General features: G+C 45.7%; 1 long non-coding RNA gene across 4 annotated transcripts; it reads right to left on the bottom strand.

Moving 5' to 3' along the window:
* Window positions 1-451: 451 nt before the first annotated feature.
* Window positions 452-26,569, bottom strand: LOC104145168 (uncharacterized). Of its 4 annotated transcripts, none has more exons than XR_011140817.1 (7): window positions 26,356-26,569; window positions 19,030-19,117; window positions 17,432-17,661; window positions 11,918-12,067; window positions 10,180-10,370; window positions 3,317-3,568; window positions 452-1,621 (listed from the first exon to the last, which is right to left on the bottom strand). It is a non-coding gene; the product is annotated as an uncharacterized lncRNA (long non-coding RNA). The 4 variants fall into 4 exon arrangements; XR_011140816.1 differs by lacking the exon at window positions 26,356-26,569 and adding an exon at window positions 20,901-23,342; XR_011140818.1 differs by lacking the exon at window positions 19,030-19,117 and having other exon boundaries at window positions 26,356-26,558.
* Between the last annotated feature and the right edge of the window lie 30 nt (window positions 26,570-26,599).

Below are 26,599 nucleotides of genomic sequence, written 5' to 3'. Positions count from 1 at the left end.
TTTCTGGTGCTTGTAAACAGGTTCATTGGGCTGGGGTCAGAGCTCAGAAACAGAAGCTAAGTGCTGCGTTCCTGGTGCTTGAAAACAGCTTCTGTGTCAGAGCCCCAAACAGCCGAATGAGCCCAAGTCCTGCATTTTTGAGCTCAGAAACGGAGGCTAAGTGCTGCGTTTTGGGGGCTTGGAAACAGAGACTACTAAGTCAGCCGTTTTCAGCCCCCAACCCAGAGGCCCTTTTTGTGGGGGGTGGGAGGGAGAGAGGGGTGGGAGGGTGGTTGGGCCAGGTGGGGGGGGGGGGGGTAGGCAGGGCCCGCGGACCCTCACCGGAGGTGGGGGTCCGTCCGCGCGTGCCCCGAAGGCAGGGAGGCCGGCATGCACCAGGCCGAACTTCGCGTCTGAGATAGTTTCTGGCGCGAAAGGCACTTTTGGGGAGGAAACGCGAGCAGACGCCGTCTTCCAGTTCCACTCTTTATTCACCCTTTATAATGTTTCTATATATAAACAGCCATGTATTCAATATGTACATACTGTTAATAAACTAATTATGTATACAATGCCATGTATACTGTGCACTATGTATACAATATGGAACATGATATTCAGATGCAAGTTATGACAGTGATTGATTTACGACCTGGGCAGTCACCAAGGCTGCTGCACTGCCACATTTATACATTTGTATTCAACATCTATACATTTATATATAGTAATTTAACTATGTACTCACTATGTACATACTGTTAATAAACTAATTATGCTCTACGGATGCAATATGGACTAGGATATTCATATGCAAGTTATGACAGTGATTGATTTACGACCTGGGCAGTCACCAAGACTGCTGCAAGGAGCTGGAGCTGCGCTGTCACAAATGTATACCTTTATACTCAACATTTATACATTTATATATATAGTAATTTAACTATGTTTTCAAGATGTACATACTATTAATAAACTAATGATGCTCTATGGATGCAATATGGAACATGATACTCATATGCAAGTTATGACAGTGATTGATTTACGACCTGGGCAGTCGCCCAAGCTGCAAGGAGCCGGAGCTGCGCTGGCACGAGCGGGCGCTGCGCTCCCAGCTCGGCTCCCAAGGAGGCCCAGAGCCCGGCGGGCGCAGGCAGCTCGGCCCCAGCCCGGAGCGGGGCGCGCGCAGGGCAGGAGGGAGGCGAGGCGAGGCGAGCGCAGTCGTCCTGCTGCGAGCAGGGAGCCGGGCGCCTTGCGTCAGGGGTGGAGGAAGCCTCCCTCTCTGCGGCGCCGCTCTCCCGCTTCCGTCTCCGAGCGCAGAAAGGAGGTGCGAGGCCGTCGTGCGGGGTCGGCACCACCTGCACCTGACACAGAGACAGGCAGCGAGGCTGCAGCTGTTACTCACCAGTGACGCAGCCCCTCCAGGCGATGCAGGGAGAAGCCCCCAGGAGAAGATGCCCCCAGGCTCCGCAGGAAGCGCCCCCGAGGTCCCCGTGCGGGTGAGGGGCCGGGACGCGGCCCCTGCTGCCGGACGCGCTGTCCCAGGCTCTGTGCGCAGGCGGCAGCAGCAGCGAGCCCGTGGCAGGATGACACTTCAGCGTTTGCTCCGGCCACCCCCGAGTGCCCGGCTGGGGCTCCTCTGTCCCTGTAGGAGAGAGAAGAGAGGAGAGGGCGTTTCAGGAGAGACCCGGCACCGCGGCAGGGCCGCTCCCCAGCTGGCGCGGCGGCGGCAGCAGCCCCGGGCAGCGCCGCTCACCGCGGCTTTCCTGACACCCCCCGCAGGGCAGCGCCGCTCACCGCGGCTTTCCTGACACCCCCCGCAGGGCAGCGCCGCTCACCGCGGCTTTCCTGACACCCCCCGCAGGGCAGCGCCGCTCACCGCGGCTTTCCTGAGCCCCCCGGGCCCGGGCGCCGCGTCCTGCGAAACACGAGGCGCGACCCGGCCCCGCGAGGGCTGCGGGCGCGACGCCGCGGCAGCTCCCCCCGGCCCGGCCCGGCCGCGGCAGGCGGCGCTGAGCCCCGCGGGGCCGGGAGCCGCCGCCGCCGCCGCCCCGGGGGAGCCCCGCGGGGCCGGGCCGCAGACCGGCGCTCCCGGGCTCCCCGAGCGCCTGCCCCGCCCGGCCCCGGCGCCCTCGGAGCCCCCGGGCGCGGCTGCCCCGGCGCCGCTCCCCGCTCACGGCCGCCGCCCGCGGCCCGGCCCGCCCGGCTGCCTCGCCCGCTGGGAGCCCCCTCGGCCCCAGGCGCCGGTGCCCCCGGGCCCGGCCGGCCCTGCAAGGGGAAAAAAAGCGAAGGGGTGGGGGGGGAAGGGGTCACCGCGCTGCTCCCGCCCAAAGCCGCTGCCGGCCCCGGCTCCCGGCTCCCGGCTCCCGGCTCCCGCCCAGGGCGCCCCGAGCCCGGCCCGGCCCGGCCGCCGAGGGGGCCGCGGCCGCGGGGAGAAGCGGAGCCGCCGCGAGCGGGGAGGGCAGCGGGGCCCGGCCCGGCCCGGCACCCCCCGCCTGCCGCCGCCGCCGCCTACCTGGTGCTCCCGGCCGCTCCAGCCCCGCAGGGAGAGGGGCGGCACCGGCAGGCGCACGGGGCGGAGAGCCCGTACCGGAAGCCGCGGTGAGGGGCGGGCGCCCGCCCCGCCCCGCCCCGCCCCGCCCCGCCCCTGGCCCTCCCTCCGCACCCGGCGGCGTTGGAAAGGCGACCGGAGGGGAGGGCGGGCTCGGCTTTGGTTTTGCCGCCTGGGGCTGGCTGCGGCTTGCGCTGCGCGCTGGTGACGCGAGTGCCCGGCGCCTGGCGTCGGCGCGGGGCGATCAGGCACTGCGAAGCTGCGAGCGCAAAGCGCAACGCGAGGGAGCAGCAAAGCGCAGGGAAGCGGCCCAGCCTGGACACAGCGGTGCGGGACGCCGTGCTGGGCCCTTAGCTGTAGCGCTGTCTGATACAAGGTTGCTGCACTGCTCGGATTTAGGGAGCTGGGTTAGACTTAACTGCTCTTACCGGAGCTGTTCTGCTGGCTCTCGGGAACGGGGGTAGGGAAGAGGCTGCGCGTGAAGTAAAGCAGCGAGGTAGCGATGCTGCATGGGAAATTCAGCCCCTGTCCTGCCCACCGCCAGCAGCTGCGTTGACACAGATGACTCACTTGTGAGCGGCCGTGTGACAGCCCCTGTCGCTGTGCACCACTCGCAGCTAGAGAGGGCCCTTTTCCACACCGTTGTGGAAGTACTGGCTTAACTTCCCTTTTTTTTTGTTTCGTATTTTCTTTTTATACTTCATAAAAAGCTTTTCCAGTATTAAATATCTGTTCCGTCATACCAACTAGCATGAATGTTAACGGCTCAACTCACCGGCTTCGCCTTACCTCCTTAGATCCCATAGGCTCCCTCCGTTTCGTTCCATATAGCAGTGTTCCTCGCCGTGCCGTACTGGCCGTTCGAGCTGGTCGCTGCCCTCTCAGCGTTCTGCTCAGGCCGCTTCACCGCGCTGGTCCGGGAACGCTCCTCCGGGGCGTCTCCGGCAGACTTGCTCTTCTCCAGCCTCTAACACGCCTGGGTTACAAAGCGGCCTTCCAAAAGCACAAGCAGCAGTAGCATGATGGCAGCGCACAAACTCCCTGTGGAAGCATTTAATTTATGCTGATATGTATTAAATAAGTAACACAGAAACAAAGAGCATATAAGGAACACCTTCTTTATTTTAAATTACAGGTTTTTCATGCACATGTATTTTTCTGTTATTGATTTCCACTCAGTGTAGTTCAACTTTCTGAAACTCTCGTATGGAAAGCATTTTCTAAGTGAAAATTGTTCCCGTTATTTTATTAATAGTATATAGTTCATATAAATAGAGAAGCCTATTTTCCCCTGCCCTGCCCTTTTTGCACGCCTGCACAAAGCAAAAATAAAGTGTCTATAAAGCCTTACACAGTATCATGTACCTGCTCTAAATGGGCTTAAATGCCTATACAACAGCACTGCAGAATCAGGCCATGCAGCACCAAATTTTCTCATTTTTCCATCACTGTTCTTCAAACCAAAGTTATTACATGTCGTTCTATTTCTTTAATAAATAGACACTATCATACATAGAAGTGTCAGTCAGCTCTCACGTCTACAAGAATACACATCCACCCTGTAAGAGCAGGAAAGAGCTATATCTGGATTCTGCGAACTTCCAACACAGATAACCCACAAGTGTTTAAATCAAGTGAGAGACTGCAGACAAAAAAAAGATCAAGGCTGTGTACTGCAGAGAAACCTCTCTCAGCAAGCCATCCTGTGGAAATTTAAGCTGCTCACTATGGGATTTTATGATTTTGTTCCTTGAGGGAGCTGCTGATGTACCCTGGCAAAGTAGTAACTTAAATGAAATTATTTGCAAAACCCATTTTCATTATTCTTAAGCTTAGCAAGCAAAATCTTCCATTGAAATCATTGGTTCTGATCTCATTTTTCACTGGGAACTTGCCATCTTTCTCAGGACTCATGACTTGGCCAGGGCTGGGCAGACCCGCTGCCATCCACGCAGTCCTGTTCCCTGCACTCTGGAGGACAGGCAGTGCATGGCTGGGTTGTGCCCAAAACAGGGCAAAGGGATGGACACACATGCGGAAACAGAGGCTCAGAAACAGTCCTGGGCGTACCACTTAGAGCCTGTTTTCCAAGAGTAAATCTTCTCCTCTCATGTATTGTTGCAGTCTCGCAGTGATTTGACAGCTGCAGCAGCTCACAGTTCTTGTTTCTGGGCAAAAGCAGCCAAGAAAAATCCCAGTGACAAAAAATATTTCCCGCATCATTCATCCATGCCAAAAGCATTTCCCTAGAAGGGAAGAGTTAAACCTCATCTGTAATTCACACTATTAACAACTACTACAGACTAGGACAAGTAGTCCTATGTCTGAACATATAGATGTGCAGCTAAGGGCATCACCTAGAGGCTGCTCAAATCAGTGAGAGTATGCCATCGTGTCCCAGTCCCCATAAGCGACTCCTAGAAGCGGATGCACTGGCCATTTGGAAAGAGACAGCTTCCACCTGCAGGAGAAGCTGCTCCCACCACTACTGGTGGTGGCAGCAACACCACAAAGCAATTCTTTGGGAGACACAGGGACAAAAGTACCAGGAATCAACTTCTGCCATCTCTTCCTATGGTCTTGAGAATGCTACTCTGCTTTTCAGTTTTTCTTCCTCACCCCATTAAATGGGGATGCTATTGACCTGTGGAAGTGCTCCATGGCTGACCTGAAGCTTGTAAAGAGTTTGGTACTCGCAGAATCCTGTAAGCTGCCGGTGTATTATCAGCCCAAGTTAAACAAACACTAGCGTCTGCAAGTACCAGTATTACCAAGAGACTGTCCTTAGCAAAACTTGTCTTGAAAGAGAAAAACAATAGAACAAAACTAACACCAGGATGGTCAAGACATGGGAAAAAAATCAGCGAAGAAGGAACTCTTTTCCTAGCTAGCTTTGATTTAAGCATTCTAATTTTCTTCTTTTGAAAAAGAATGCTATGACTGAAGAACGTTAAAAACATTAGATGATGTCTCCAAGTGGCTGAAAAATCACCTTTCTATGAGATTTTGCTGCTTCCAGAAGTTCCCACACCAAAGATAATGCAATTAGACTTCTGTCCTGATTTCCCAGGGGGAATTACAGAACACCTTCTTGGGGCAAGACTTCACCTTTCTCTATGCTGCACAGCGACAGGTGCTTCAGAAGGCAGCATATGAAATAATCCATTGCCTTACAATGCGTTTCCATATGCACGTCCTGAAGAGCCACTTATTTCACAACCTCAGATAAAATTGGTTAAACTATCTGCTGCTCATCTGTTTCACCTCATCTGTCTCATGAGTAAGCTGCTTCAAGAGAGGTGGGTATGTGCTAGAGGGACCAAGGAATAGCATTTGGAAACTAGGTCGGGGAGAGGCACGTGAGAGCAACGTCTGGAGGAGGTTTGGCAGGAATTTATACCTGTGCTGCTGCAACACGCTGAATTCTGCAGTGCCTCGGGGATCTTACTGGGGATCCACATCACCACAGGGATCCGTGCACAAGGTGGGCACAAGGCTCGAGGCGCAGAGCAGATTGCTGGACCACAGCTGACTTACCACAGAACGAGGGAACAAAGCGTGAGGGGTCCAAAAAGAAATAAGGGCTAAACAACGTCCCAACAACTTCACTGCACAACCAGTCCAGCAAGCCAACAAGTAGTCCTGATCATTTCAAAGGGGCCATTTCTGCTTCTTGGCACCCAGTCCTTAGGAGATACAGTGTGCTTCAGCTCCCACAGGAGGTATTTCAACTGTACAAATGTCTGCTGGGTGCTCAGCTGCAACCTAGGACTAATATGCTCACTGGACATTTGTGCTTTCATTAACCTCCCTTTAGACTGGAAATGAAATTAAAGGTCACAGACAACAATCAAACAAGACATGTGACAACAAATTAACAGAGCCTTGTCTGGCACAGTGCTTAGTTTCTCCTTTGAAATGGTGCCCGTCCCTGAAGACAGCAGAAATCAGTGTTGGTTCACATAGCTCTCCAGAGGCTTGGCCCCAAAATATATACCTGTTATCAGCTTCTCTCTCTTTATTCCTGTGTTTGCCAGCTCTTCATAACTTCTCCATATCAACCACTCCAAACGTTATTCCTCATCATCTCAATGTCAGCACCCTGAGGACACCTTAATGACTCTGACCAGCCTCACCTGGGACCACCCCACACCCTCTCTGCCCATTGGTCCAGGAGCCTTATTTAAGCTCAGGCCTGGGCCCTACTTGTTACCTGTGCTATGTTGTAGGTGTATCTCACTTCAGCCCTTCTTTCCTAAGATGAACTTCAGATCTTTCTCCTGGAGTGGACCGTGGACCTACATTGCAGGTAGTGTGTCTCCAGCCTTGCTTCCTGGGATAGACGTCAGACCAAAGTTGTGGGTAGCTACATTCCAGCCTGTCCAGGAGTGGGGCTGCTCTCCAAGTGAAGGTGAGCAGGGAGCCAACGGTGGCTGAGATACAGGCTAGGCAGTGACCTCCCTGACAGGGTGCAGTCCCAGGGTACCAGAGGCAGGTGAGCAGGGTGGTGATGGCAGCTGGTCCTGTCAGCAGCCTAGTGATGATCAGGCAAAAGCAAGGTAACAGGTTCAGATTTCCTGGTTTAACCTTGGACTGGAGAACTCCAGAACAGGGATAGGCACCCCTATGATGTAGCTCAGGGAGGGACTGAAGGCCCAGGACTGGGCTTAAATAGAGCCCCTGGGCAGGGGGTGTGAGTGGAGGCCTCAGGTGAGGCTACTTGGGGCAATTAAGGCCTATTGGTGCTCTCAGGGCCCTGACACAGCTGCTGGCTTCTGGGATGGATCTTAGACCTCTATTGCAGGTAGTGTACCTTCCACCCTGTCTCCTAGTGCTTCTGGCTGGACTTCCTGGATGCACCCTGGACTTGGTCCTTCCCCTTGCCTGGTCTGGGAAGGCTGATTGACCCTGCTACTGGCAGTTAGCTGTCTGCCCTGCTCAGCTCCTGCAGAACTGCTCCTTAGTCTGTGAGGGCACTGCCTGTGCTGTGGTCCCCTTCAGCTCCTAGTGCGTTCCCCTGCTGGATCAGCCCTGCTTCTTAGTAAAACCATCACTGGGAGATCAGAATGAGACAAGGTTATGGTGGAGAAGATGTAAGCCCAAAGTTCTGGCACAGTGCAGATGTTCCTAATCTTATTTCCAAAGGATGTGAATTTGGTGCCTGTTCTTGGGCATTGCTAGCCCAAGGTCAGAGCCCATGCCCATTTGTGCTCACTTCCAGAGGATAATGAAGATGAAACCTGTTATGTTAGTGTTCACTTAAAGTAACTCCTGTACTCCTGGAAAAAGTAAGGAAAGTCAAGTTTGTGCAACAAACGTCGCTGACAACTTTACTTATTCAATAGCTAACCTTCTATAATTCTCCAAGAGAAGAGTCCGCTCTGGGACCTACAAGCTTGAATTGTTCAGGCTGGGTGGTGTGCTTGCATTAATTGCTTGCTCTCACATTTACTGTGAGTAAATGCTTTTGTAGAGCTGACAAAATAGTCTACTCACAGATATGGTTTTTAATGAACTGTACTGCATATAGTTTTTTTGGCCTTCTAACATAGAGATTAAGTGCCAATCAAGACTACTGGTAGTAAACTCTTCAAACTGCATATATCTAACTGAAAATTGCTCATAGTCTTTCTGTCTATATGTACACAGCTGTGGGGAAAGGTGAAGAGGGAAAATGTCCATTTGGAAAGGCACACATTGTGGTGATAAAATGGAGAATAAGCCTTAGTAGCTGCCAGATGGTTGATGGATGGAAAACTGTTAGACAAAGAATTCCCTTTATTCTAGCTGCTGACTTCCCTGAATACCAGCACTGCTACCTGTGTGAAGAAGGGTATTAGAAACCAGCCCCTAACAGTGAGAATGTAAATCAAAACAGCCTCCAAATTGTTCTGCACTAATTTTGGAAAGTAATTCAAGAAGCCTTGGGGTGGGAGGTAAGGAGCAAACCAAATCAACAAATGACATATCAACAGCATCTAGTAATAGAGATGAAACTTCTCACTTCATGTCCCTTTGGCTCTGTAATGCTACTTCCATTAATATCCTGAAATACATAGAGGATGCCCTGCCATACAATCCATTAGCATCTGTGGAGCATAGACTTTTCAATTCTTAAAACACTGATGCTCTGCAGTGTGTTATTAATGGAAACAGACACACGCAGCCTACTTCGGCTTCCCACAAAGGACAATGACATCTGTCACCAAGGAGGAGATGAAATGGCATTGCAGAGGAGGCTTAAGGACCCAAAGTTGAGGTTGGAAGGCAAAAGGAACAAAATGCCTTCAGTCACTTACAGTTCTGCAATGGTTGCATACTTAAAGTATGCAGCAGCTTGTTTTGGTGAATGGCTTTGAGAGAAATAAAACAAACAACCCAGTTTATAAACCAAACCCAGAAATAAACATCAGTGTGCTGCTCTTTGTCCTGCCGTAACAAACCCCTGAACTTGCTCTGGCATAGTAGGTATGTATACCAAAAAAGCCAACTCTTTGGCAGTTTCTCTTACTCCACAACACCTAAGTGTGGTAAACAAGCGTTACAGGGCTAAATGCTGTTCTTATATGGTAATTGCTGATATATGCAACACAACTTATGGCCTTAATTGATTTCCCATACATGTCACTAGAAAAATTCCTATTGGTACTAGCATATTGTCACCAAGTGCTATATAATCTGAAGCTGATGATCTGTTGCAGAAGTACATCATAATACTGTAGGACCTCTGTCACATTTGTCCTCTTTTACTCATTGAGCAGTCTTGTTCTCTATCACTTTCTTCCCTTAATTGAGTGGACCAAGATGTGCAGTCCAAGCAACTTCTGAGCTCACCCTAACTGATTCCTGTCTCTGAGCCAGCTGCTGTGTGGTGAGACAGCTCCATTAGGATGCAGGCCCTACATGTGCCTTGTGTACCAGGGAACCTGCACATAGAAGGCTGCATGCAATTGATCTTCAAGTGGCTTTTTTCTGGGTGATGTAGTTCTGTGCTTGCCCTTAGGCCTCTATTGAATGCCACGGTGGGACCTGTGCTTCTGAGTAAGAACAGAAAACAAGCATCACTGGGGCAGGCACCAAGGAGTTGTAAGTACACAGTGAGCAGGAGACTGCAGTTTTAGTTTGGTAAGATGAGGTGTGCAATAGGAGGGAGAGGCTTAAAGGACCTCAGCTTTGGGGAGGTGACTATGTGGTGATGGAGGACCTGGTAGGGGGATTTGCATATTGGTACGGGAAGCAAGTGGAGACAAAGGGCTGAAGAGGGGTGGACTCTTGGAAGCAGAGCAGGACAATGTGTTTTGTTCATACCTGGGCTTCCATCATTTTCCCTCTCAATTATGGAGGACTGGGACTGGCAAGAACTAGAGCAGAATGGGAGGACTAGTTAACGCAGGGGTTGCCTGTGCTGGGGATTAAATATGGAGCTGTGGCATGAGGCTCAGAGGTAGTTTACCTGCTGGGCTGCAGTGTAGGGTGGGACTAGACAAGCTTCTGCACCAAACAAACCTTTCATAAACCTGTCTTAGCCTGAAAGTGAAGCACAAACTTCCAGCTAAGTATAGATAAAGAACAATTAATAGGATTCTCTCCTACAGCCTTCAATCCTTGTGCTGCAGTTTCACAATTATGTATAAAACTAATAAAGTGCTTACCTGCTACTTCAGCCCTCCTTTTTAAGCCTTCAAAGGAGGGCTTGTTTCATATGCATTATAGAAATACAGCTATGCAGGGGGGCTGAGACTGGAAGAGGACTCTTTTTTTTTCAGGCTTGGCATGGTATTCTGTCCTCCTTACACACATAAGGATGGTTTTAGGGCTGGAGTCCAGAGAAATACTCTTTAACCTACAAAAGAGAAGAACTAATCTTGATAGATAGCAGTGCTAGTTTAGCCTCTTAATGGCTGAGGGTATCTATTAGCAATCTGTAGCAGTCAAATCTCAGCGAGTCTGTGCACAGTCAAGTGTCCCTCTTTCATGTTGGGAAGTCTCTTTAATCTAAAGATTTAAAATTTAGCCAGGTTCACAACTATGGAGTAATTTATCTTGAAAGCTGATGACTCTGGCATGTTTTCTTCCTGGAGTTTTTTCTGCTGTGAGCCTGTTTGTGTAATCTGGTGAACAATCAAAAGCAGGTGCACAGTCTCTCCCTTTCCCTCCAAGTCTGTTTATAAACCAAGTACAATTTGAACCAGTCAAGGAAACTTTAAAAGGGGATCTTTAGGCTGTTGACAACAAGAAATCCAGAGCTGATGTGATACACCAATGCCTGAGCAATCAACCCCACTTATGTGGTTAGACTTCATTTGCCCAGTGAGGCTTTTTAATATTAAAATGGCTATGTGATTAAACATCAGCATACCACATGCTATTTGCCTAAATTCCCATCACAGCATTTTGGATCTCTTTCCAGAGAGCAGTCCTCTCTACAGGGCATATCACATTACTGATTCCTTCATTTGGTTTAATGAAGGGAATGCAACCTCACATTAAAAACAGATCAAGAAATATAGATCAGGAATAAGTTTCCTATTTAAGAGGCACATGGGCTAAGAACACTGAATGTTGAAAGGCTTTTCTTTTCATAACTAAGTTGAAGTTAAACTCTCTCCCACTGTCTGCCTAAAACAGGCACCCTCTTAAGTTATTGATTATTCAGCATGGACCCAAAAAACTGTACAATGCAGGTTGGATTTGGACTGTATTGAGTCCACTAACTTCAATTTGATTAAAATCTTTCTTTTAGAAAGACATTCAAGTCTTCTGTGAGGAGACAGAAAAAAGCTGTCTGTGTAACCTGTAAAAACTAAGGTAAAAATCCAATGGGAAGTGTATAACACAATGAACTTGTCTTAACATACACAATTAACATACCCATTTCTTTCCTGTCAGAAAGATTTTACTATTAAAGGGATTTTTGTGATCTTTTTATTAGCAATACTTAAGTTTTGGTCCAGGAATTGTGGATCCTGTGACACACAAAGCAGCAGGTTGTTAGAATGGGAAATGAAAGGGTTTGAGCTAGGTCTTTTTTTACCTTTGTAATATATTTAAACTCCTTCTCTAAGGTGGAGCAGTAGTATCTGAAGTTAGACTAATGTCTTGTGGTTTATGCAGTTGGTGATTATGCTGAGAAGAAATCCATAGTCTGACTACCCTCTGGAAACACTTGCAGCTTTTCCAGCAGCTTTGAAGGAAATAAATACTGGACTCTTACAAAGGAAAACATTACATCAAAATATCTCAGGAACTCTGGTCCCAAGCACCAAACAAGTAATCCTCTTTGAAAACCCAAAGCCCAACTGTTTGGGATGTGCAAGGAAGGCTCTTTTGGAGACCAACTCTGCCAGAGGTACACAGCCAATTGATTCCCTCACTAGGTAAGACACTTACCAACAAGTGGTCCAAGGACCTAGTAGATGGTGCTGGGAAAGCTCTGCTATTGAAGGTCAGATGTTTCTGCTGTTACTGAAAGGCAGCAGGTGTTACTGCAGTGACACAGCAGGTGAGGACATACCACCACATGTCCACAAGCTTGTAAAACTGAAAGAAATGAAACCAGTTTTAGCTGAGAAGTAAACAGCAGTGTTGAAAGCCATGCACCTCCCATCTGCACAGGAATTCTATGAGTAGAAACAGTAAGTGCCTCAAATCAGTCTCACATAGGGAAGAAACAGCAATCGGCCTGTAATTCCCATAGCTATACATGTTTGCCTGCTAACTCCCTTTTCAGCTTGCTCTCAGGATTTTTCAATATGTCTTAAGTCTATCTGGCTTTTTCTGTTTACCTCCATATGACTGGATCACAGGGGTCCCAAATTGGGTAGTGTGAAGTGGCCTGCCTACTGTACTTGGGTATTCCAGTTAGTGTTTCTTATAGTCTCTAATAGCCATCTTTGATACGCGGGGGAAGCAGGAAACACTAATGATTCTCCTTCTACAGATGGATAAGTGAAGCATATGTTTTGCTGAAGTGGTGGTGTTCGGGAATGGGATATTCTGGGAACCTAAGCTCTGCTGGGAGAGAACCAAGTGCCAAACCCTTGTCTTGTGGAAAAACTTGTTCTAAACCAAGGAATCCTGCCCAGGTTCCTTCTTCAGTGCTGCTTCCTTCCTGGGTCTGCCCTTCAGAGGGACACTGCTGCTTAAAGGCAGTTGCATCTGGACCTTTACCTCAAGGCTCCTGCCTGGGGGGAACACCACTCATTCAGCTGGTCCTTGGGATTACCCTAGGAGATCAAATTGGAGCAAGAAATTAAAAATGGCTTTTCCAAATCCAAATTTAACTGTTGGATTCTATGGCACCATGTATGTAGCCAATCTCTACTGCAGCTGCTGATGGTGGAAATCCTACCCCTAGTAGGGTAATTCACACTACAGCAAGAAAACCCTTAAACTGCAGGAAGTCTCAGCAGGACTCTGGTGCTTATGCTTTGTGCTTTTTTTTCCCTGTGTGGAGTTTGCATTCACCCAGTATTTTCAATAAAATGAATTTTCTAATATGAATCAGTGTAACATGAATCTTAACACAAGCTGCATGCCAGCTAAATAAGTGGTATTACATGACTTATTTCTGCACTGGAGTCCAAGGTTGTTTAATGTGTCCTTTGGATTTTCACTGGGTGAGTAAGGGAGATGGGCAGGCAGAGATGTCTTGGAACTACTGCTGTCAGTGCTAGTCCTGCTGACTAGTAGTAAAACACAAAGGACTTTCCTCAGTGAAGAACGCTTACAAAAAAATCTTTCACTTCCAATGGAACTGGCTAAGACTTGCCTATACAGACAGCTTTACAAATGTGGATAGGTTTTTGGGGAGAAGGGAGGTTACTAACATGACTCAAGGAAATGACATTAGAAAAACTGCAGCCTATTTACTGTCTCAGCCTGAGTTCTTCCTACTGCCCAGGGTCTGTAGGAGCTGCAAATGCCCACAAACCCTTTAGTTTAGGCTCAGGGTGCTCTTTGTTTTTGTTCTGTCACGGAACTTTTGGCTTCAAATATTCTCTGACCAACTTCAGCAAGGATCAAGATTATATCTTATTCTTAAACTACATTCATAGCTTAAATGCTGTTATTCTATGGTTGAAAAAAAATACATTTAAACTTGGTATGTGCAATAATCTGGGACGGATCTAAATTGAACTAGTAGGGGGTCTGACTCCATTGTGAACCCTGAGTTAACTTAGTAAAATAAACTACTCCTCTGGCACGGCCTGAGTCTGTGTATCTCCAGCTTTCATCAGCTGCAGGGACTGTGAGTAAATAGCAAATGTTCGTATTGCTTCTGTTGGGCTTTTGAACTCAATAAGTTATTTGGCATGGCAGGGTTTCAAGCATTGCTAAAGTGTTGTATGATAACAGATAGGTGAGCACCTCCAGGGTTGTAATAGATAGTTTCTGCATATTAGTCCCTTCTCATTCAGTGGCATGTTGCCCTGTGCTGTGAAATCATTGCTTTCATTTCCCTTAGTGTTATACACTGCTTTTCCTCCTAGCTTCTGGCAGGAGGGACCTTGTAGCCCTGCAGGCAGGGGAGGAAATTGCTGGGAGAGCTAAGAGCCATCAGGCTGGAGAGGTTCCTCAGAGCTCTTGCTTGCATGGCTGAAACAGCTTAAATCGTAGTCTGCTAAATCAGCTTTTACTTGCATTTCCAAACAAAATGGTTTTAAAAATGTTGAGCTATGAAAACAAAATATTTTTTCTGTGACTTTTCACTTTTAAGATAAAAATGAAAGCTTGGATAATAGGAGCATAAAGAGATGGTGTTTCTCTTCTAATATTTCAGGTTGTATTTAAGACTGGTATTCCTGACTGAACCCTGTCACGATTTATGTTCCTCACCAACATGTTGCTGCTATTATACTTATGTCACTCTTATTTGTCTTCGCTCCCCACTGACAGATGTCCAGATCCACAGCTTGCAAAGAAGATTACTCACTCCACCCTTGCAGTGACCTGCTCCAAGCAAGCAAGAACATCTATACCATAAACTGTTTCTATATCTTGATATTGTATTTTGCAATTGCACTGAATGGGAATTGCCACAGGAATGTTTAAAATACTGAAATTTAAAATTCACCTTCCATGAATGCTAGCCAAATATTTCAGTATAGTTTTTTTCTACCAGAAAAATCTGGAGATTCAGCAATCGAATTTTTCTAGGCCAGGTGAAATATATCTTCTTTTCTCCTTATTTTGAGGGAGGCAAGAGTAAAATTTTACAGGATCCAATAGTCACTTCCAAAGCTTAATCCATAAAGATCTCAGTGTAGACAGCTTAGCTTTTCATGCAAAGTGCATTAACTAGTTCGTATATTTACTAACTACTATAAGCAAATGTTGCTTGGTAGAGGTTTGTCTGTCCTTGCCTATATCCATGCACAAATATTCACTACATGGCCAGACTCAAACCTGCTCAGACCTTGATTAAAGGATACACCCAAAATTTACTCTAGGATTTCTATCTGAGTAAATTATATTTGTCTGTCATGGTATACAGTTACCTTTTTAGTGTGACTTTTATTGATAAGTCACTAAATATTAATTTCTAGATAGCTATGTATTCTTTCTAGGAGCAGGGGGAGAGCCATGTATACACAGCTAAATACATAGCCTTAGTCTCACATACCTGCCTCTGTGTGTGTGCATACATATTTACATAGTGGTTGTTTGTGTATTTTATACCCAAACAGGGGACACTTGCAAAAGCAGTGCTTTCTTCAGCGGTGTCGAGCACCAAAGATCACTTTGGTTCTGATTAGCTGATCACAGCAAAACATCGCATTTTATTTTGGCAGGGAACAGTGATGATAACTGATAATTAGGAGTGTAAATGAGGCGTGTGAGATGGCTTGAGAGGGCAGCCAGCTAACTGCATTTACCTGCAACAGAGGTAATCCCCCAATTCCAAGGTTAATTCTCAAACTATGCTGCTAATGGTTTCTTTGCTCATTTCTAGGCAACATGTTTTCCTAGCTATGGTTCAAAAGAGAAAGAGTGGTATTAAGTCCTTTGTAGTTATTCATGTGGATTTTCCCAAATTCAGAGAGCATCAGAAGAAAGGTACATTGACACACGGTCTCTTTTAAGGTGAAATGCTGCAACATTTTGCCTTGGGAACGTTTTGCTGCATAAATTCTCTCTGTAAGAGTGAGAAATAACCTTCCTCTTTGAAATATCAGAGAAAGGAATGCAGCTACTCCACTTGAAATTTGGCCAAGGTTAACAACTTCCAGTTACAAGAAAAACAGGTGCTGCAGGAAACAATGAACTCTTCTGGCAGTGTTCAATTAAAGAGAAACTTCCCATAAACTACAGGTCAAACTATTTAGATTGCAGCTTATGTAAACAGGTGACTGATGAGCTGGTGTTGTCCAAAGGCATGAACCGGGGCTGGCTCTTGATGAGCTGGTTTTGTCCAAAGGCATGAACCGGGGCTGGCTCTAATATTGCTTTGCCCTCAGAGCACAGGTAGATGTAGCAGTCTCACTTGTAAGTGCCTGTGCCTAGACCAGTCTCCAGACTAGCTGGGGAGCACTCAGTAAATAGGTAGGGAGAAGTGTGATGAAAAGCTGACTTGATGCTACTGTGGTCCTGGACGTATAATTCTATGCCTGCTTCTCAGAAATCCCTTCGCTCCTGAGAACCAACTGTAAGTAAATCTCCCAACCACACCTTCCTGGCCAAACCTATTCCTTTAGCACCCAAGAAAAGACATGAGGTAGGAACCAACAGGCAACTTCTTCTCTGATCAAGCCTGCTGGGTAGCAATAAAACCATATATATGATCTAAAAAAATCTCCACAGCAATCCAGTTATTCCAGATATATGCTGGCACACCACTACAGACAGGTTTTCTTGCTGTCTGGCAATTAAATCTATTAAGGTATAAATCAAAACACTAACTTACAAATTGCCATCATAAAATGTTGCTGAAGGTCATGTTTCTCTGTTTCTGTTCTACAGTTTACTATCATGCATGAGAGCTTTCTGGAATATACTATTTTAGATTTGTCAGAGATGTGAAACATATACACATACCTCAATTTAATTTCTGATTTGTATGTGAGTTTTAACTTCAAAATAATATTGCAGATATTTCTTGAAGCTGCTTGTGCTTTCACTTTCTGGATACTATATTCTTTTGACTACATTCCATTTTATCTAGGTGTATGCACAGACATACAGCTATCAAATGTGTTACAGCTACTCCTTACATTTTGCTTAAAAAGCTTCTGAAGGTCTCTCCCATGAGCTAGAATATCTGTCTGTAACTGACCTCCCAATTAACATATATTGGGAAAATGCCCAATGGGGATCTGATACTATAGAATTACTTAAGTGCATAACATTTCATTTGAGCCAAATAAAATTAAACTTAGTGCTGCTGAGGTATATTGTGTTGTACTGGGAAACCTTCCATTTCTTTTTCCAGCCTTATAGCATTGAAATATTTATTAAAGGAATATATGGTGTTATACCATCTGCATGAAATGACATTCTACTGTCTAGGACATGCTGGTGTCCGGTTGATTTCTGTCTCCCTCATATTGTTTCTAGTGGGATGTTTCAGCAATTTCAGTAAGAAATAAGGATAATGTTTCTATGGCTTTGTCAAATATTTTGAGTGTAGTTTGTGGAAACAGTCTTCCTATGTGGCCAAGTGATAAGCAGTGTGTAATAACATGCCATTTAAATAGAGTTAGTTGAAAGAAGTTCTAACACTGCTGCTTTTCCAAAGGTTCATGCAATAATACACTGAATTCCGAAACAGATACATTGTGACCGCAGTAGTAAGTGGAGGCATCGGACTGTACAAAGACCAAGCAAAAGAGACCAGAGGAGCCAGTGAAGAAGAGCAGGTAGAAATCTTGCATAAATGGCGGACAACGGTATAAATGAACATACCTTGAATAGGATCTTCCTGGTGACCATCACAGCTTCCCTTCTGGCCTTGGCTTCCCAGAATGAAGACCCAGGATCCACACACATCCTGCATGCCTGCAGTACTTGCCATCAATCCCAGCACGGGTGCTTCAGGGAACTGCAGGGTCTCTTCAGCTGCCCAAAGACTGCTTAAGGAGACTGCAGCATGCATAAAGGATCCTCCACTCTGACTCTGTGGTTTTAGCCAAGACCTAAAGCAACATACTGGTAAACATACACTCTAGCATTTAATTTACTGTTCACATTGTGATTTAGAATTGAAATTTGTTAAGATAGAAGCAGAGCGTGGATATTACAGAGAGGAAGGAAACAGGGCTAGAGAAGGGAGGAGGATGAAAAGGAAAAGGTTATATTTTATTTCATGGAGCATATTAGCTGATTTAATTCTACACCAGAGGTTTTATTGGCGTCAATGTGAAAATTCCCATTGATTTTATTGCTATGAGACTACTTCCCAATAAAAAAAGTTCTGTGGAAAAAACAGAATGTATTGAGTGTCACTAACTCCTCACTGAAGCGCACAAAGAAGAGTCACGGCTTGTGGACTCAAACTCTAAATGTAAGCACCAAATTAACAGTTGAACAAGATGCACGAGATGTGCATGACAGTGCCATGTTTCACTAAATGGTTGCACTTTAATGCATCTTCCACCTTTGCAAGGTCTTACCTAGATGTGGGGCAGCCCATGCATGCATATATTATTTGTTGCCTTGTTTTTGCTTATTTCAATATGTAGAAAAGCCATATTTGGAGGAGAGTCAATTCGCAGTGGTGTAGAAAAACTTCTTACATGCATGCTGGGAGCAACCTGAAATCCCACGTGAGCTAGAGGACATAATCATGCATAGATACAATTGCACAAAACGATTCAGCTGGAAGGCGGAGACAGAACCAGCCAAACAGTTCAGCAGGATCTACAGGACAGGAAAACTAAGGGATTTTGGAACCAGGACCTGTGAGAATGAATATTGTTGTTTATGCAGTTTTTCCCAACCAGCTGGGTAGCCTCTATGGTTTTGGTCTTCACCTGGGCTTGCATCTGGCTTAGAATACAACAGGCCCAAGACTGGATGGAGATGTGCTTACCTCCTTGAAATGGGCATTCTCTTAGCTAGAAGAAAAACAAACAAACAAAACAAAAAACCCACACAGATGAGCTCCATCAGCTCCGGCCACAGCAGAGCAAAAAATGAGCCATTCGTCGTTTTTGTTTTCTTCTAAACTTATTCCATATGTGGAACTCCTTTCAAAATTGTTTTCTGAATTATCAGGCACTTTGTCTTGACAAAATTTCAAATAATGCTTCTAAATATCACCCTAAATAGTTAATACAGCTCAAGAGAGTAGATGCGAGTGGAATGAGTGCAGCGTGACATTTAACAGCGTAACTGTGGCACCTTCAGTTCTTGAACAAAGCTAAATGCAAATGATTATCCCTTTTTCTTCTCTCTCTGTTCTGTGAAATCTAAACAGGCCTTTTGCTTCCAAGGCTGATAATATCATTAGTTTCTTTCAGCTAAAGAGATTAGGTGAAAAGGCAGAAACAAAATTAACTTACCACTGAGATAAGGGGATGCAGGTCTCTCGATTTCAACAGACCTGTGCTCTGTTGCATCAGGGGAGAATACGGACCTGAAGCTGAAGAGCTGTTTTGAAGATGAAATTGATCTTTCTGAAAATGGTGAAGGGTTTCCACAGAAAGGCAGCTAATTTTATGGGGCTTAGAGACTTTGCCCAGCCATTAGCAAATACTTGCAGCTTCAAAATATTTTCATGAATTTATTAGCCCATGAACAAATACTGCTGTTATTTATTACCTAAATTACCATAACATTAAGGAGACCTAGAAAACCACTGTGTTAGGCACTGCACAGGAGGCAGCTCCAAATAAATCATAATCTAGTACCTGCTTGCTGTCATCTATCAGGATGAGCGCAGCTCATTTTTGTCAGTATTTTCCACATGACGCTATCTTTTTCTAAAAAGAAAGTGTTGTCTGTCTGGCCAGAGGTGGACAAGGCTGGAACAGATTTGTGTCAGTAGGCACCAACCAGGGGAGCACCAACACAAATGTGGATGCTACTGTCTGTCAGAGCAGATAACGCAAACAGAGGGCAGTGGTACGTGTTTGACATGGCACTCCTTTAACCTTTCTCAGTTCTTGAAGAAGATTGAGTGGCAAGGAAGAGGTCTTAACATGTCATTAAGGCTTAATGCTAGGTACACATGCTGCTGACAACATAAGGAACTATGTGGAACGCAGTATCACGCTGGCTGCTCAGCCTTATGAGGCTAACCAACCTCTGTGTCCCCTGCCTAGCCCTCACAACACTCTCCTGAAGCTGAGAAGTCCTCTTGCTCCCGTGTCACAGATGAGAAGCTGAGAGACCAAAGCTGTGACGTGCAGGGAAGTAATGTAAGGACTCAGCTATGGGCTTGGGTTACATCACTGAAAGAGTTTTCAGCTAATTTATTTTCCCTTACAGTTCTGATAGCCTAGAAAAAGGGGTGATTATTACAGCTCATGCATCTTAACTTACTCAGTATAGAGAGCAATTCTCTATAAATGTTCCCTCAGTTCTGGAGGTTCTCAGCACCCTTACTTCTGTGCATCCAGCTGCTTGTTCCCATCCACCTGTCTCCCAGGAAGTATCATCCAGTTCATACACTAAATTATTTGAGTTTTAAGACAATCAGAATAACGTCTGGATAGCTAAACCTGGATCCTTCCAGTCAGGACACCCAATACAACTGAGGAAGCAGTAACCTCCAGAGAAATTGAGTAATAGGGAGTAGAGAGAAACTGCTGGAGGAAGGGTTAAGAATCACTGAAATCAGATCTGCTCCAGATGGAACACTAATGCAGAGCCAAATCCTTGTCTAAGCACCACACACACAAAATTTCAGCCCAAGCCACGTGGAATGGTTCACAAAAGACCATGCTAATGCTATAAACAGTAGAGCACCCTTCCTTCTAAAAAATGTTTATGAAAAACACTACAAGTTTGTGTCCCCTTTGCCGTGGTTCAAAGGTGCATTAAAACAAATGCTTCTCAGACTTCAACTCAGAAAGCACATATTTCAAAAAAATAAAACCTTTTCCTCCTACTTGCAAAATAACAGTTCAGCTGAGGGGGCAGGCAAGGAGTAAAGCTTACTGCAAAGAGCAGGAGAAAAATTCCATGTCATTATGGTACTTTTTTCAAGGACTTTCTATGTCAACCACCTGACTTCCAGTAAGTGCCAACCCTCCGTTCTTTTACATTACCAAGCAAAATAGGACAGAAACATAATCAGGTAATGATAATCTAAAAATTCAGCACTAGGCTTTAGGACTAGGCACAACCCTTCATTTCTGTGCAAGAAAATAATGGAAGACGACACCAGCAAATAGTTTGCAAGTGCAAAGTCACAGCACCTACTACGCACCTCAGATTCCCATTAACTTTAATAGGCCCACACGGAAGGAAAATGGCAAAGCATGCAAAGATCGTGTATGTTGTACACAGATGAAGTGGCTGACGTGTTTTTCCTCACGTTATTTCTATGCAGTGCTCTCATGCCGAAAACAGTCTCTGACAAGTGAAAAAAAAAAAAGAGCTGCTGAAGCTTTTGTTTAATGCTGAACATTATTTTTACTACATGCATCTCTTCTGTGGGCCCAGTGCAACCCATGTTGAATCAACACGAGGTTTTTCATAAAGTTCAGTGCACTTTGAGTCAGACTCTATACAATTTAGTAAGACCTGTTAGGTTCACTTACGTAAGCAAGACTTAATACAATAACCTACAGTATAACATAACGCTACAGTATTTCCTTTTGCATTTGGCACCTGTACTTTTTGTTTTGCACAAACAAATTTTAAAGTCAGTATTTGCCTTACTGAAGAGGCACAGACTTACAAAACTGAATATCTACTATTCTTTTGTTCTTGGGCTGTAGTCGTACTACTTTCCACAACAGCAGACAGTGGTTCTATTTATAAAGACCTTGCATCCTTGCTAAGCAAGGATGAGAAGAACATTAACTGGAAATAAACACTGCTATTAAGTATAATAATGCAGCAGACTGGGTAACCTGCAAACTGATTTCTACATTAGCCTACCTTCAAAACCAGGAATACAAAGAACAAAGAACAGAACCACTGTCAAAAAGCTGGATTTGTATATTCTCCCACTCTTTCTTGGTGTAAGTCCTAAAAAAGCCTCTTTCTTAAGACTTACAGGAGAAAAAGCATGGCCAGGAAAAGAAGCTATCCCTGCTGATCTGCAGAGCAATGTTGTTAGGTATGCCTACAGAAATAAAGTATAAGAATGCTCTTGCTCCTTAAAGATTGCTGTCAGAGATTAACCCACTTTACCACTTTATTTTCAGTCATCTAAAAAAAAAAAAAAACACTGCCACCTGGCTCTGAAGGTCAACAAATATGGGCTATTTTAGATCAACGCTACAGTGACTCGCAAAGACAAGGGCACTCACATTCCTTCTTCTTCCCTCTTGAATACCTGCTCCAATTTTAGCTCTGGCACAGAAGCCAGAGGAGTGGCCTGTCTCTCAAAGCAACATGATGATTAAACCATTAAGGGATTCTATTGGTAAAATCTGGCATCTCCTACAGCACACTGAAACCGTGGCCTCCTGGGAGCCTGGGCAGGCCAGAGCAGAAGAACACACTGTGCTGAGCAGGGCACCCTCTGAGAGCAGGGCAGGCAGCTTTCACATGCTACGCTAGATCTGCCTCTGAACAGTTGTAGAGAAAAGCCCCGCGTAGAGCTCTTTACAGCAGTCAGCTCCGAAGGTAGCAAAGACACAAAGGCAGGGGGAAATTGCTCTTATTCTTTGTTACTCTATGGAAGTAAGAAAAAGCTCTTACCTTCTAGCTAGAAATAGAGAAAAGCCTGCCCCAAAAGCTCCTAGCAGTAACCAGGCATCTGCTCAGGCTCTCAAACTGACAACACATGCCAGGTGAATGCCCTCAGCTAGGATAACATTTCTCACCTGACTAACATTTGTTTTCTTTAAGACACTGAGGTCAGCTCTGCTACAGCTGACTTAAAGCTCAGGCATCCACGGCAGACAGGGAAGGCAATCCAAGTCAGAATAAATAAATAAATGTAAAGCTTTGAAGGAGGGGAGAAAGGTGCTTCTGCATATTGATGGCACTTCAACAGACTTCATCGTTAACCCTGCTAATGGCTTAATATTCCTGTTGATCATAAACATTCAATATGGGATTGAAGTATGAACTGTCTGATGCCCCAGATACTGGAGACAGATGACAAGAAAAGGATATGAGCAGTGCTCAGTGCAGAGCTGTGCATGACACCTCTCTAAAAAGGAAGTGCAAACCATGACCATTTTCTTTCAGAGGGGGTATATGAATGAGAAAAAAACACCCTGTCACGTTCCTGGCAGCTGCTGGATGGAGACAGCAGCCAATAGTGAGTGGGGCCAGCTCCTCCACCCATGGGGCAGCCTATGCTAGCTCAGGACTGGGAGGTGTGGCACTGCCTGCTTGGAAAGAAATCGGCAGGCTTCCCTTCCAGCCCTGGGGCTGCAGGGCAGCAAGGAGCTGTGCATGACTGTGGAGTGTTTGAACAAGTGTCTTTTAATGTCGCAAAGCTTGTCCAAACACAGCATGATGCATACTGGCAAGCACCAATCTCCAACTAAGAGTGGTTGCCAAGGAAACCACTTAAAAGCCTGTTTTATAATATTTACCATGTAATCAAAAGCCAGAATAATTTCCTGCTGTCAAATCAAAACAGCTCTTCAAAGGTCTTCAAAAATATTCTTTAATCTTTAAATTATAACCAGATTTGTGATTCCTCACAACAGACCAAAGATTGAATTCTTATCTGGTGAATTATCTTTGTAAATTTGAAATGATGTCACTGAAATTAATCCAGTGGTTTCACTGCATAACCATTGCAGAGATCAGATTTTTCAAATGCATATTTAAAATACAAAGTTATAATTACTGATCGTCTAATGTTGCTGTTAAGCAACAGTTCTAACTTACAATGCTTCACAACAATTCAAGTTCAAGGACAAATTCAGCTTGCACAGCTAAAATGCTATAAACGGAGAATGCCAAAGGCACAACGTGAAAAGCTAGGAATATTCTGCTCTAACTTGTTTTTTTCCCCTTTTCCAAAGGACAGATTGTTCACCAGGTACACAAGCAGCCCAGGCAAAATCTCTTTGGTTCCCAAGTGAATTGCCTGAGTATTCCAAAGCCATTTACAGTTTCAGGATAAGCAAAGCAACCAGCAGTGGGGCCGTACCAGAGCTGGATGTGAGCACAGGCAGCCAAAGCCCTGGGGCAGGGGGAGAGTCAGCAGAGCCTCTTGGTGCGCTCAAGGCCCAAGCAGCAGCCCCGCCTGCCTCCCCTGCACCATCTCACCTCATTTGTGAGGGGCTGCTTTTGAAAACTGCCAAGGAAAGCAACAGCTGTTGACAGTTGTTTGAAGGTCAGCGTTAAGAGTTTGGCCACTTCAGTTCACCCAAGCCACGGGATGATTTTCGGTCTCTGCTGATCTGCCAGCAAACTTAACGAGTACAGAGAGAGAAAATAGCTCGGAATGTACCACGGGGAACAATTCTTCACTTATGAGGAAAGAAAGCATGGCAAAAAAGCAGTAATTCCTCCCAGTTCTAATGTCAGCCACTGCAGAGCACATCGTGCTGACAAAAAAAGAACGGCACTCGGAGTCAGTTTGCTCTCTCTGCATCTCTAGCTCGATCAGAAATTGAATCCATGGAGCTTTAAATGGAGATTTATTTTCTACCCAAGAGTCAGAGCAGGCGGTGTGTTCAGTTATAACTCTGGGCACGATGGCATGTTAACACACCAGCATCCAATCCCCCCTCAGTAGCTTGTCTTGTTTTCCAGTCAAATGAGGCAGTTATTAAAGCTTTTAGACTCCAAAGATGGAAGCATATAGGAGAGAAGGATGAGTGAAAAAAGGGGAGGAGGGGAAGCAGGAGAGAGATAATCACAGAAAAACGTGTAAACTGCGATGGAAAAGGAGGACAAAATAAAGCAGAATGGGGGAAAAAATGGTCAGGAATTGATGGAGAAACAGAACTACATACAGTAAACCAGGAAAGAGTGAGAAAGATAAACTTGCAGGAGCAGGAATTCCTGGCTAGGAGAAATGGAATCTAGAAAAATTAACTTGTGTTCTAGGAAGAAAAACAGAGGGGGGAGGTCCGAAACAGCTGTCTGCTGCTGAAAACAAATGCAGCATAGTGCAAGTCTCTACCTTTCAGTTTCTGAGCTTTTTCTCCTCCTACCCTCCCGAGTGCTGCCAGAGCCCCCTTATAGTACCAAGCACTGCATTGTACGCTCCCTCCTCACCTATTTCACTGCAAAGCCTTGCCGTTGTGCCCTGGCCTTGTCCTCAAGACCACTGCCTTCTCACAACACTCTTCCTACAGCTGCTGCCTCATTTTCCCCACCACCTCAAATTCCTATTGCTGCCCCTCGCGCTGCTTCACACTTGCCCTCTGAAACACTAATATTGCTTACCTGTAGGAGTAAGTACCAGCATGAAACATTTATAATTTCTGTGCTGGCTTTCACTGCCAACTACTAAGCGTGAGAATTGTTTCTCAGCATTTGTGCCTAACACCGTAGGGCTCTAACGTCTCCCAGGATTTCCTACTGCTACCACTGTATAAATACCAATATATACTTTACAGGGGCACGTCCTGTTTTCATCCTCCAGGAATCACTGCGCTAGTTTGGATACATTGCTGCATGGACCTCTCCTTCTCAGGAAAGCTGCCAGCTCTTTTCATGATGCCACAAGAACTGGTTTCCATGGCACATTGTTTTGTCTCGCTGAAGACTGAGGGAAAACTGGAACAATCTGCAAGAACAGCAGATAGTATTGCTGTCCCTGAAAGACTTACAGGGTCAAATTCAATTCTAAATGCGGAGTTGGACACTTCTGGAAAGCAGAACATTCTTGTCAGTGCTACGATGGTTACCCAAATCCTTCTTTTACAAGAAGACCAATACAGTGAGAGTTTTGAGAGGTTTTCCTGGTGCTTTTCTGTTGCTGGGAAGCCAGAAGCCAATAGATTTTTCAGTCAAGACAATGTGGGCACCCGACTGAATACAGATACACGACAACTGACAGAAGCTGATGTTACAGGGTGGGGTGACAAACACAAAGGGCAGCTTTGGAAGATTAAGACAATCATCTAATAATACCACTGTATACACATACATAGGGCCAACTTTTTAAAACTATGAGTCAGACCTAAAAAGAACCGGCCTTTCTGAAGTACTGGTGCCTTTGGATATCTCAAATTGGAAAATCAAAATCATCTGTCATTCTGAAAGCCTGCAGGTCTGGAATAACATTTTAAAGGGTGGGGTTTTTTTTTTTTTTTTTTTGACTGCTAGGGTTTGGTAATGTCACAGCCAAGCGCAAGGAAAAGATTTTGGGGCTAGTATTTATGAATGCCCAACGCTCTTGAAAGTAAAAAAGGATGGTCCCTGATATGACGAACATCTGAGATAAACTTGATGCCCTTTTTAAGCACCTACAGAAATTAGGATCGTTCAGGTTTCTCTCCCCGCCCCCGGTTTCTATGTGCAAGGACTCCTGTCTCCCAGCAGACACCGGGGGGGGGGGGGTCAAAGGCAGGGCATGCTTCAAACGCTTTTGTAATGGGAGTAATTAGATTTTGTCCCAGGCCAAAGAGTGTGTGTGTCGTCTGTGTGCGCGTGTGGCACGACGCCATGCGAATGATCTCTTTAAACTGCAATTTGGACATGTGTCAATGGAGAAGGAGTCAGGTTTTTTTTTTTTTCCCCCCTCCACAGAAACAGCTGTCCTGGAAAAGCACCGGCTGGCACATACTCACTGCAGATACATAATCCCAACATCTCGGCACGCAGCTGCAGTGGCTTCTTTTCTTTTCTTTTCTTTTCTTTTTTTCTGGCCTGCTCAGTGAAAAATGTTCTTTCTCTGGAGGTTTCTGTTTTAATCTACTGCCGTATTTTTCCTTAACGCTGTCCCGACATCTCCCAGGGCCTCCCGACACGAGGCGGCGTGCGGCCGTTACGGCCGTTGGCGCGGCCCCCTAACGGTTCCAGCGGGCGGGCGCG

Source organism: Struthio camelus, chromosome 4 (genome assembly GCF_040807025.1).
Source record: "Struthio camelus isolate bStrCam1 chromosome 4, bStrCam1.hap1, whole genome shotgun sequence".
Classification (NCBI taxonomy): domain Eukaryota; kingdom Metazoa; phylum Chordata; class Aves; order Struthioniformes; family Struthionidae; genus Struthio; species Struthio camelus.
The sequence above is the reverse complement of the archived record's forward strand: the minus strand, read 5'-3'. Positions and strand labels throughout refer to the sequence as shown.